At 38.9% G+C, this 12,934-nt stretch overlaps 1 protein-coding gene across 3 annotated transcripts in view; it reads left to right on the top strand.

Annotated features, from left to right (window-relative positions):
* Nucleotides 1-296: 296 nt before the first annotated feature.
* stan (Protocadherin-like wing polarity protein stan) overlaps nt 297-12,934 on the top strand; it is an 83,993-nt gene continuing 71,355 nt past the window's right edge. For all 3 annotated transcript variants that reach the window (XR_011416817.1, XM_070209550.1, XM_002050529.4), the window contains exons 1-2: nt 297-1,049; nt 4,886-4,952. The gene's annotated coding sequence lies outside the window, so the exon portion shown is untranslated. The remainder of the gene's footprint in view (nt 1,050-4,885; nt 4,953-12,934) is intronic.

The raw sequence follows: 12,934 nt of genomic DNA, 5'->3' as shown, positions 1-12,934 counted from the left end.
CTTAGTCTGCATTGCTTAAAAAATTAGCAAATTAGTTTTTAATTGAAATAATATGATTTAAGAAATAGTTTTATTTTTATTAGTTTTATTATATTTTTTTTCGATCTGCAACAAATGTCACAAAAATGTACTTAAGAGCAATTATGTTGTGGTACACCAACGTTTTGTTGCTCACAGTTTCACCAACAGCCAAACTCACCACTCGCCTGTAGTGCTGGTGGTGGTGGTGGTATTGGTGCTGGTGGTGGTTATGTTGCCAGACGTCTGCTGCTCGCTAGCTACTGCACTACGTTACGTTACGTTAGTTAACGTTGTGACTTCGAGCCGTTTGGACGTGTGAGCGCTTTGCCTGAGCGCCTTACCAACTAGCTGCGCTACGCGTGCGCGCGCCCTTAGCAAAACCAAAAGCAAACGCAAATACAACAATAATAACAGAAGCAGTCACAACAACAACAAGCACAGCACTTCTTGTACAGTGGCCATAAAACATAAGAAGGCAGCGACGCCGTCAAATTACCGGTTTTGTTGTCTGCGCTGTGAATTTTTCGCGCGGCGGCTGCGTCGCGTCGCAGTCGCAGTCGCAGTTTGCAAATAATTGCACGTTTTTGTCGACTTTTGTTGTTGCTGTTGAGCGTTAAAAATCAAGTTGGAAAAGTGCGTTGGCTTTACGGCTTTTCACAGCGCCGCGAAAAGTCGCTAAAAAAAAAAAAATAAATAAAAAAGCAAGGCTTACGAAAATATTTGTAAAAATAAATATGCAGACAGCGCGCTGCGCATAAATATACGAGAAATATCAAGTGCAAAGTGAATGCAAGTATTAAAATGAATATTTTGCAATTAAAAAAAATATATTAAAGCCATACTACTATACGTGTTTGTTTGTGTGCGTGCCATAAATATCGCAAATATAAATATATGTATTAATATTAATAATAATGCCCGCAATCTGCATTGTTTTAAGGGCATTTATTATTGTTGTTGTTGTTGGCGTCTAAAGCGGATTATTTGCAGCAGCGCGTTAAAATACAAACAAAAGCAAACAAAAGCCCGTAAGTTTTACCATTAACCTGTCTGCCTCTGTGTGCGTGTGTGTGTGTGTGTGTGTGTGTGGTCGCCATGTTGTTGCATCCAAATGGAATTTTAGTTTGAGCCGGGCTCTCGTGCTGCGCGTATTCACAACAAACTAATTGAAATCCGAAAACACACAAAACATAAATGTTAAATTTTTCTTTTATTCTTTTTGTATTTTATGGATATATATTTTATTTATTTTTAGTTGAGCAGCAAAAGTGAATTTTCGTCCACTTGTTTTGCACATTTCGCAGCTTTCAGATTTGTTTTCAATTTGGCAGAGTGTCAAAAGCTAAGCACATTAATTATACACTAGATTGTGTTTTACTAATCTGGGATATTAATTTGTATGGCAATTTTTAGTGCCTAATGCCGTGAGGCATTACAACACATTACTTTTTCAATAGTTTGTAAGGCCAAATATCAGCTAAAGCTTTTTTTTCAATGCAGCTGGTAAGAAAAAATATCGGTTGAATAATTGAAATTGAAATTTAAGTAAATTAAATATATGTTAAGTGATTAGGGTCCGGCATAATTCTTTTTATGCAAATATATGTCAGAGGCAGAAGGAAGCATCTCATAGTGTATATATATTCGTGATCAGCAGCAACAGACAAGACGATCTAGGCATGTCCATCTAACTGTCCGTCCGTCCGTCTATTCGTCCTTCCGTCCATATATTCATCCTTCCATCCGTCCATTCGTCCTGCCGTCCGTATGTATGAACCTGTAGGAGCTAGGGACTTAAAACTTACGTCCTACAAGTTCCGATAATCGATAATACTTCCCACTCCAATTAATCGATACAAATTGGTATCGAAATCCTGTTTGAGTCACCAAATTAGCTTATAGAATAGTATATACAAATAAAGTATGTTTCATTTCACAGCTGAATACATTAAATGCAGCTTATTTAAAGGAACTTTCAGAGTATTCTAAAGCGTCCAGCAGGTCTTACAATATTTATCAAAAATAAACTTAAGCTTAATGTTTAGTCCACTTCCGTAGTTTGAAAGGCTGTTCAAAAGCCTAACCCATTTTTTCTTTACGACAAATTGTCATCTGTTTCCGAGAAGAAGATAGAGAAGCTCTCCGCTTAACTCTTGCCTTAGCTCTTACGTCTATTTTTGGTTAATTTAGCTAACTGTTGCTTTTGTGGCTTCGAAAGGCTCTAATTGAATTTGGACAAACAGTTCTAAGCACATAAAAGACAAAGCTAGAAGACTTGGCGACCAATTAGCACTGGCTTAAGCTAAGCAGCATATCTGAGAAAAAAAAACAAAAACTAAACCAGAATAAGTGTATCTCTTCTTCTGCCTCGTCAATTCACACTTTTGGCCTAGCTCAAAAGTTCAAAGCGAAGGCGAACTGAAAACTTGAATACCAAATGAGACAACAAAGAAGGCAGCACAATAAAAGTCACATCGAAACGTGTAGGGAACAACAACAACAACAATAACAACGACGAAGCACGTGAGAGTACGAACAACGAGTAACCGCAAGAAACCGAAATGAAAAGAAAAAGAAAAAAATAAAAAAAATGCCCGCTTGAATCAAATGCTTGAGATACAAGATACAAATGTATCTGCATTTCGGCAAGCGCTGAGAGCGCATTTACACGCTGTCTGCATAAATATTTCAGTGCGACAAACTAACAGCCAACAGATACGTAGATCTGTCAGATGCATTCATTATTCACACAGAACGCTTTTGGCCAGACAACGGGCAATTCATTTGCGCGCTGGGCGAGTGCGCTTATTGTATCTGCATCTCAGTGTATCTTTTTTTTTTTCTTTCTTTTTCGGGTGGCCAAATTGCAATCATAAAACATAATTGCTTGATGCTGCGCGATGCATTATCCACTGGTGCTGCTGCTTCTTCTTCTTGCCACCCGTTTCTAGTTGGAATGTCGCGCCAATCAGAAGGCAAGTCCAGTTTAGCCGCTGCCGTTGCTGCCTTTGCCTCTCTGTCTCTGCCTTCTGACGATTTTGTGGCAAGTTGCGGCGGCAACTGCAAGTAGCAGCAAATTGTTGTAAAACGGGTTTTTTTCATTCCTTATTTTTGTATCTTTTGTTGCTTCCCTAATGCTGTTTGCTACCAGTTGCCCCGCACTCGCTCCCTCTCTCCCTCTTCCTATCGCTCTCTCTCGCTCTCGCACTCGCTGTGTGCCTCTCCTTTGTTCTCTTTTGACCACAACAAGTTGGCCGGGAGCAACCTTTCAATTGCCGCTGTGCGTGGCTCTAGCTACCAAAATGAGTTTCTTGCAGCTGTCGCTTGGCCATCCTGGCCAGAACCCGTGCCCCTGCCACAGTCGACTCCCGCTCAGTGTGATGTGGCAAATATTTATTGTGAATTGCAGCGGCAACCTGTCGCCGTAGCCGGTTTTCACCGGGATCCGCACTTTGGGGGCAGACGAACTTGAAGATGTTTTGTTGTTGCCCGACTTTGGGGTTTTTTTTCTCTCTCTTATCCTGTAACCGAAAATAACAGAATAGAAGCTTTTAAGTGCGTACTTTAGTGTTAGAGTCCTCCAGAGTGAAGTCATGTGCGTTCAGCTGCCCCATTTCATAATGCACAAGGGTTGTAATAAGCAAAATTTGCTTTGTAGTTTCGGTTATGCTCCAGAAACAGTTTCTTTTTGTTGCATTTGCGACTTTCTCGAATAAGCCTTAAGCATAATTAATTGGGTTCACATGCAACACTTAAGAAACTTCCTTCAGGTTAGCTTCAATTTAGATAAGCTTCTACTGTCTTCTCATACTTTGACCCACAATTTTTAATCTTCGCTCAGATAAGCTTCAAATTGTTTAAGCATTTACTGCCTGGCTTTGTGTTTTTCATTAAATCTGGGGATATTCCGTTTTACATTCTTTTTAAAATCAATAAAGAACTTGAAAAGTATTTTCTTGATGCATTTTTGGAAAATTATTTTTTCCACTGGTCTTCCACGTGGAACGAAAGCCTTTTGAAATTGAAATTAAAATGAAAAATTTAATACTTATTTAACACATTGACATTGCCTGGTTTTCTTTGGCCCACATGTATTATTTTAAGGGCGGTGTTTGTTCATTTTACATGCTTTTTAGAATCAATTAAATGACAATTTGCTTGCAACAATTTTCTGCCCATTTTCCACTGTTTTGCGTCTATAGAAATCTACTGTAGCTTTAGCTTTGCAGCTGCAGAGATTTATACGCTGCATTGATCTTCAATCGTTCAATCATTAAACATGATTGATGATTGATTGATGTAACCAATTTCAAATCAACAGCAACCGACCTCGATTAGTTTCTTTTCCATTCTCAGTCTGCATTTTTCCGGTTGCTGTCAGAATGCTGCTTGAACTGCATTGTAAATTGTACAGCCTGCTTTTAATTTTTTGACTGGCAGCTGGCAGCTTTGGCACATCACGAGGCCAGGAAAATGGCAACTCATTTCGCCCAGCTCGAAACTGCCTGCTAACTAACCTCAGTCAAGAAAACGCAAGCCGGCCGGTTTTTATTTTAAATCTTGTCTAGATTTTTTTTCTTTCTATATTAATAACTTGTTTTATGCGCAACACACACACATACACACACTCACGCAGAGCTCTCGACAGCTCATTAATTAACATTAAAATGCGACAACATTTTTTTTTTTTGCCTTGTCTCTGATTAGTTTCGTTGCGTGCCAAACACGCGCTGATTTATGCACAGGAACGAATCCATAATAACTGCCGAGGTCTTTGTTAAACAGAATTTATTCTAAGTTATAGATACATGCTTAAAGATACATTTGTTCAAGCCTATCCCATTGTTCTCTATTATTTACACAGCTGCACAAATTTGGCAATTTACATGACAAACGCCTCCTGCTGTAACCTCACGGGCTCCATGCGAATGGTAAGTAAATGCTTGTTATTTGTGTTTGGTCCAGGTCCATTTACGATTACATTGATGACGTTTACAAAACTTGAATTGACCCAAGCAAAACACTTGAAACAAGGTCCACAATTCGGTTGTGTGTCGGCTTGGATTGCAAGTATCTGTGAGATACACGCAACTTGTGTAGGCCGTAAAGCATTTGGGAACCGGTTTTTATTTTGGGCCACACTGGAAAATTGTTATGTTATGTTATGTTATGCTAGAATGAAAGCTTAATTGATGCATATCCATTGGATGTATTTATTTATCTGCTTCTCTCTCTCTTTCTCTCTCGTATTTCTTTTTATTTCATTTCGTTTTTGTTCGTCTTAAGCAATAGCTTAAGATACATGCGGTCAGAGGAGCCGACACAGCAGCTCGATTCACAGCTGGATCGGTTATGTCATGCGGCGACTAGTCTGTGATTGATGAATCGTTTTCAATTCCCAATTTGAATAAGGAAATTTGAGATGCGGTTTGTTGTTTGTAAAAGCAACAAATTCTGATTTGTACCCGTTCGGCCCCTTTGCTGCTGGCGAGCAACAGGTGTAGGGAGTTCATGAACCGTAAGAAATGCTAAAGGAAAGGGTTCTATGAGAGGAACGCTTGCCTTTTGCTGATTTAAATGTGTATTTAAAATAAATTTGTTATTTATCTTTTGGAATATGTGAAGGACTTTGATGAATCTGTGCACTTTTATAGAAGCCCTGGAGACATTCGTAAAAGCCTGCGTTGGATAAATGTTTTGATTTTTCCTTGCCAATCAAAATATCTATATCCGCTGCATGTTCATTCATTTGCCGTTCAAATCGCAGCTTTCATTATTTATTTGTTGTAAAGCATTTGTTTTTTGATTTTTTCACTGGCAACCGTCCCACTGGGTCGATTATTTATACTGAGTTGCAGTTTAACCGGAGCTTGACAGCGTCTGTCAATCAAACAAATATTTAACAGAAAATTCAACAACACAAGTTTATTTATTTATTTATTTTTTCAATTTTTGCGTCAGTTTTTCTAGCTTTGATTATAGTGCATTGATAAGAAATGTGCTAAAGCAGTTTCCTGTTAAATATTGTCCGAATATTGTCTGCATGTTCATTTAAATATTAAAGAAAAAACTACAAACAAGTTGCAAATGAAATGAATTAGTGGAGTTTTTTTTTTTTTTTTTAAATTAATTGAATTGGCATGCAATTTAACAGGACTTACAAAAAATGTGTAACATTTAGCATTTTTTTCAATTGACAGACAGATTTTGTCTTGTTCCGTTTTAAATATAATATCTGCAGTTGATTGATTTTCAATTACAAAAATCTCTTGTATTCACCTAAAGCAAGCTAAAAAAGGCAGCCTAAAAATCCTTTTAATTAAAGTACAAATAATAATGTTTGTAGTGAGAAAAAGAAATAGGTTCCATTTTACAGCATGTTTATTTTTATGTAAATATGAAACATTGAATTTTATTCGAATTAGTTCAAAGCCAATTGCAAAATTATGCGTAAATAAATTCCGAAGCAATCTCAGAAATGTGCTCTACTCTTTCTTGGCGCACTTGAGACGCAGCTCTTGTTTTGCAGCTCACGTTTGGCCATCGAATCGATTGTTATAATTGCGCCAATTGGCCATAAAAATTGTACAGCTTAAAAGTGGCTCGCAAATTGATAAATTCAGCGCAATCAATTGCAGAGATATAAACAATTTTTGGCAACACACAAACTGCGAGTGGCTTATTAGTATGCGTTAGCCGTGGAAAATGCGCCAATAAATGTTAGCTATAGCTGTATCTATAGACATGTATATGTATCTATAACTGTGCACATGTATCTGTACCTCATGGACACGTGCCACAGGCTGGCAAAGTTTTTGGATATTCCGCAAATGCAACGAACCAATACGAGCTGCATCGACCGATTGCTCGGCGTAATAGCCAATGGTTGACTGCACAAATTGGTTAATTGGCCAGCACTTTGGCAACTGCAAAGCTCTTTGCTAATTTAACACCTGTATCTCTATATGTAGCTGACTCTAGTTGTCTCTAACTAGGTCAAAGTTCGCCTTTTTTAGCATTTTCTAAATTTGATTAAGCTGTCAGCGCTATGCAGGATATATATGTGTGGCCGGAAGTGCCTTCGGCATGTCCAGAACTGTGTCAGCAGTCCAGAGTTCACATTTGTTTTAACCAACGATTGACTATAGATACAGATATATACAGACATACATGCAGATAGGTTCAGCTACCGCCAGTGCACGCTCATTAGTGTTAATTCAATTAAGCCCGACAGCTTGTGGCACTTTGGCTAATGAGCCAGACGCTGGCCCGATGCCTCGATAGCTGCTATTCAACTCGTTTCAATACAATTTGTTACAATTGCATTAATTAGGCGCAACAAATGTGCCACACACAAACACACACTAACACAACGGGGTGGAGGGGTAAACGCAATTTGCATTTATAGCAATTCCAATATCATTTCTTTTTCAATCTATAAAATGGCTTTAGTGTACGGCTTTGTGGGGGGGTCAAGTGTTTAATGTGATTATTAAAATTTAATAACAAAAAATATTGTGCTACATTTGAAACTCTGTAGAGTCAAATGTGACCTAAAGGGGCAGCATAGGACATACAAATATATTATGAAATGCTTGAACATAAAATTAACTATCACAACTTCAAATCGTAGGCATTAATACTACGTAGAGAATTTATATCGCAAATGTATCGCAAATATATCTTCCGAGCGGAATCTGTTCGTAACTCTTAGGCGAGACTCTTCTGCATCTTGCGTGCAAGAGAATAAAATGCGATATGCGCAATAAAGCGCGTCAGTAATAGGAAAATCATATGTTCATTTTGCGCCAGGCCCTTGTAAATGCTGGGTATTTGCTAGTCGAGCATATTTAGTTAGATGATGCCACTTGTTTTATTTGCAGCAACGGGCAACACTTGCAACTGATTGCATAATTAAACGCACAACGCACGCTCTCGTTCGTTCATTTGATTAAAGCTAGAGTTCGATGTGGATGCAAGAGAGATAGTGTGTGGGAGAGAGATGGGCAGAAAGTGGGGGAGCAAGAGAGTTGTGTAGAGAGAGGGAGTAAAAGGGGGGGGAGAGAAAAAGTGAGAGAGCGCAGCAATTACACTTAATTAGAGTTTAAATTTAATAATCAAAGTGCACAGCTTGCTGTCATTTATTGGCTTAATGAAGTTGACCGATGCAAATGCAAATGCCAGGCAGCTGCTGCTGCAGCTTCTGCTGCAACTGCCAGAACTTCTTAATGTCTCAATTGCAAGTTGCGAGTCAATCAAATCTGTTTAGAAGCTGCTCGCTGCTCGCTGCATCGCTTGTCACACTATCAACTATGACGCACGTCAGGCCTGATGCTCGGCTGCTTATCAAAACGTCAAAGTCAACGTCAGTTATCAACCCTTCAAAGTTGGTTTGCCAACTTCAACCCCCGACCCACACACCCAACCACCAAATCCCAATCAGAATCCCTGGTGCCGTTTCTGCCTAAGCCCCCATCCGCCCGCACGCCTTTTGCTCATCCCATTTATCACAATTTGCATGTCAGTCACGCTCGCGCTTTGCTACTTATATGAATTGCATGCAATTTATCAGCATTTGCATTATCTATTCGCATAGTCTGACCCAATTTTTTCCCATGCCCTCAACAACAAATAGACTACGACTATACAACAATTAAACATAATCGCACAGTAGATAAAATGCTTAGCTTACATTTTAAAGTATACAAAACTCTATAATATCTTTTGGATGTCATTGATATATTTCGGATAGTGCTAAGCTTGAATATATAGTAGGATTGTACTTAGAGCTTACCATATGATATTGTTGTTTGATTTTGATAATATTTTGCTTATATAATAAAAACTGTGATGTTATTTATGAACTCAATATTTGATTGATCAGTTCCATAGAAAGTATGTGTGCTTTGATTCATTTAGCTATATTTGGAGACAAGTTTTCTAATTAAAATATTTGTGACATCTTGTGATCGAATTGTGCTATCCTCTGCAAGGGTATCAAATTCTCATTTAAAGTTTTTCCAAATTAAGTTATTCCATTTCGACTTCATTTCTAATTTAGGGCTTAGCTTAAGGAGCATCAAAGCAGACTCTAGTTTTGTTTTGGTTTTCCGCACACTTGCCCCACTGTGCGTCTGCTGTTGCGCAGAAATGTGTGCTACGATTTTTGGTGGTGTTGATATGCCCTTGTCACTATCTCTAGGCCTGACTTATACACCTTTACACACATATACGCACACACGCTATTATCATAATGATTCGCGCTGCCAAATTTTCGTCTGTCACTCGCAAAGCTATCAAATGAAATGCACATCAAAGTGCGTCAGGTGTGTCTCACACACACACACACACACACACACACACACACACACACACACTAACGCACTCACACACCGACACCTGTCGTTTACATAGATTTGCCATTAAAACGGAGGAAAGCCAACGCAAGGGTTTCAGTTGCCATCAACATGAATATCTCAGCCATAAAAGTCTCGTTTTCGTTTTCCTTTTCGCTTTTTTTCCCCCCTGCTTATTGCCAAACTATTTGTATGCTGCAGATAACGTGTTAAAGAGGGGAGGGAGGAGGTGTTGGTCTGGGTAGGGGTTGTAACTTGGCTGCTCACATTGCTTGCCCATTTACTGTGTGTGTGTGTGTGTGTGTGTGTGTGTCCTTTCTTTTGCTCCCTTGCATTGTTTTGTTGAGCGCGCTTTTTGGTTGCCCCGCAGCTTCTGCTGCCTCTTGCAGCTTGTGTTGTGCTTGTGTGTGTGCGTGTGTGTTTTTTTGTTGCTCAAAATAGTTTCATATTGCAATTTATTTTTATTAGATGGCAACGCGCTTCGCTCTTTTTTATGTGCATTCCACGTCCTCAGCTTAACTTCTTCAGCTAAACTTCTGCTGCCTTGCTTCTTCTATATATATCCATATATATATACATATATTTGTATATATATACGTTGTATCTAGAATTTCCATCTTGAGTTTCGCAAAAGCAATTCAATATCCGCTGTTATTCATTGGAGTTATGCATAAATACGCTACAGCGATAGATCCAACAATTGTATAAACTCGACTGAACTTTTGCATTAAATTTAAATGATATTCGGCAAGGCGAACAATGTGGCCAGGAAAAATCAACAGAAAAAATATATATACAAAAAAAATGTACAAACGAGGGAATCAACACTCTCTGCCCCCAAACGGTGGGCCAACAGAGCAACACGCCCTATTCAATGGCAAGCCCGTGTTGAATCCACTTGCAAGCGCTGCCGTTTCACAGGCAAATGGAAGGACCTGGTGTGCAAATAAGTTGGCCTGAATTGCGTGGGGCTGCATAACGACTGGCAGATACCCTGCAGGGCAAAAGAGCGAACGAGCTAAACTTAACTTAATCAATTAAGGCTAAAGTGTCGTCTGTCTAAGCGTCCTATTTGGTTCCATTTAGGTTTTACTTGGTACGAATTAAGTAAATTTTATTCGTTTTTAGATTGTTCCAGCTGCAAAAAGTTATTTGAATTATGAAAAGATACTCTGCGGCAACTGGAAAGCCAGCTCTCTGCTTTACTCCTTGAGTTATGCTTAATTAATTGAACCTCTATCCCAATACTTTTGTATATATTCTTCAAGCGTAATACCAACAGAGTATAGATGTCCCTGCTTTGATTTTTATAGGGTATCAGCAGCGACATCGGCAATTGCGTTGGTAGAGCATAGCTAAGCATAAATAAGTTGTTAAGCCGTCAGTGTACGTGCTTTTCACGCAGTTGGCAACACTGACACGAAGCGCGAGTCAATGTGTAAGTGTGTGTGTGTGTGTGCATTATTGTGTAAGTGTGTGTGTGTGTGTGTATTGTTCTGTTGCTATCAATCCGGAAGTGCGGCCACTGGCGCTGCCACCGCATTTTCAATTTCAGTAAATTGAATTTTCGCTGCCGCAACAACAATGCGCTGTAAAACGCCCAACACCCAGATAGTGTTGCCAACCACACAAACTCTCACTCACACACACGCACACACACACACACACGCACACACAGGCGCGCGCAGTTTATAGCCTGAATCCGATTAGCCAAAGTTTAACTCATTGAAAAACAGTTTCGTGTAGTTCGCCTCGCAATTTTATTGTCTGCTTCATTTCTGATAAGCACAAACAGGATCAGAGCAAGGCACGCGTCCTTGTGCCTTGTCAATTATTTATTGCCATTAACAATTATGAACAATTCAGTGCGCCATTTTGTGGCAAGCCAACGAAATGGATGCGATTTGTCAGGCTTAAACGTGATGATGCTCTCTGATGTCCGGTTTATAAAAAGGTTAGGTACGAGGATTATTTTTGACTAAATCCTTACGCTACATTTCATCAGCCGCAGCCCCGCCCGCACCCTTTAACAAAAGTTTTGATGAGATTTGTGGGACAGTTCAAAACTGAGAAAAATAAGTTAAAGAGAACGATTCGTTTTTGATATGACATCATTGCGTAAGTAAAGTTTACTTCGGTCTGATGCTGGAAACTTGTAATTTAACAGATTACTTGCAAATTGTAGTATCACGTATTTTGCCCTTTCATTTATTTTGGATACCCTGTGTTTTGGCAAAGGGTTGAATGGGGGGCTTAATCGTTTCTGGCAAAAATGTACACAAACTTTACAGTACGTGCCGGGAAACTATTCAATAAATCCCGAGCTCTCCAATTCTGGCTGTGACTGTTGGTTTGAAGAACTCACGACTGGAGCTTTCACTACGTTTATTTTTGCATGTCATTTCCCGCAATTTGCTTAAACCATTCTAAAGGGCATCTATTCGTTGGGCATTGCTGGCAAAAGCATTTTTATATTCTTCTCATTTCCATTTGTTTTTTATCTTTGCTGAGTTGGCAGCATTTTAATGACAATCTCCTGGCAATTGTCAGCTGCTTTTCGCTCTGGATTTTTTTTTTTTAAATTCTTTTTCTCTTCTGCTGTACTTTTTTTTGTCGCATATCTTGTGTCAATTGTATTTCCTTTTTAAATGTCCTCTCTGGCAATTATGCTTTCCTTTTTAGCAAACAATTTCCTGTGCCGCCGGCCCATGCAAAACTCTGAATAGCTAAAAGTTCATTGCAGTCAAATGCATGCGATAGCTGACCAAAGGAACTGCACAAAAAGCAGTGCCAGTTGGGACCCAGGCCAGGACATGCACAGAAAGAAGCCTTCGAATAGACGGCGCCACATGGGCGAGACATAAGCAGGCGACGTAGACGGCATAATCATAGCCCAGTTGCACTTAAATGCTTTAGGGTTGTCATGGTTTTCTTTCAAAGGACTTCTTCTCTTGTCACAAATTAAAAACCTCATCTTTAGCCATCTGCTTATAATGAATGAATGCTCATCTCGCCAGCAAACGATGTTGATTTCTTTAAGTTGTTCGTATCCAAGCAGCACTAAGCATGTCTTTTTATTTTAATAAATGCACAAGATTTCCCTTTTAACTTTTCTCACAATATGCCCTGATTAGCCTGTTCTGCATGCATCATTTTGTAAACATGTTTGTCAGCCAAGATACATTATTAAGATACGAAAAATAAGTAGTTTCTTTGAATTTACTATAAAGTATTAGTTTTAATTGGCATGTGTGAAAAGTAAGGCATAAGTAGTGCCTTTTTCATGTGTTCATTATCAAATTTATCTCTTTTCTATTTGAGTTATTAAAGCTTCTTTAAGACAGCAAGTTTTATGATATTTCTTTTACAATTTTTTAGTTGAAAGCATAAATAAGGCTTACGATAACCTGTGCCGGATGCATTACTTTGTAAGCATGTTAATCAGCTTGTTGACAAACGATATAAAAGATAGAAATGTGCAAGCATAACACATGCTATAACACAGATCGATAACATAGAGCAATATTACATCTGACTACATTATATAATGCTATAGG

Source organism: Drosophila virilis, chromosome 5, assembly GCF_030788295.1.
Source record: "Drosophila virilis strain 15010-1051.87 chromosome 5, Dvir_AGI_RSII-ME, whole genome shotgun sequence".
Lineage (NCBI taxonomy): Eukaryota > Metazoa > Arthropoda > Insecta > Diptera > Drosophilidae > Drosophila > Drosophila virilis.
This window is presented reverse-complemented; position numbering and strand designations above follow the sequence as displayed.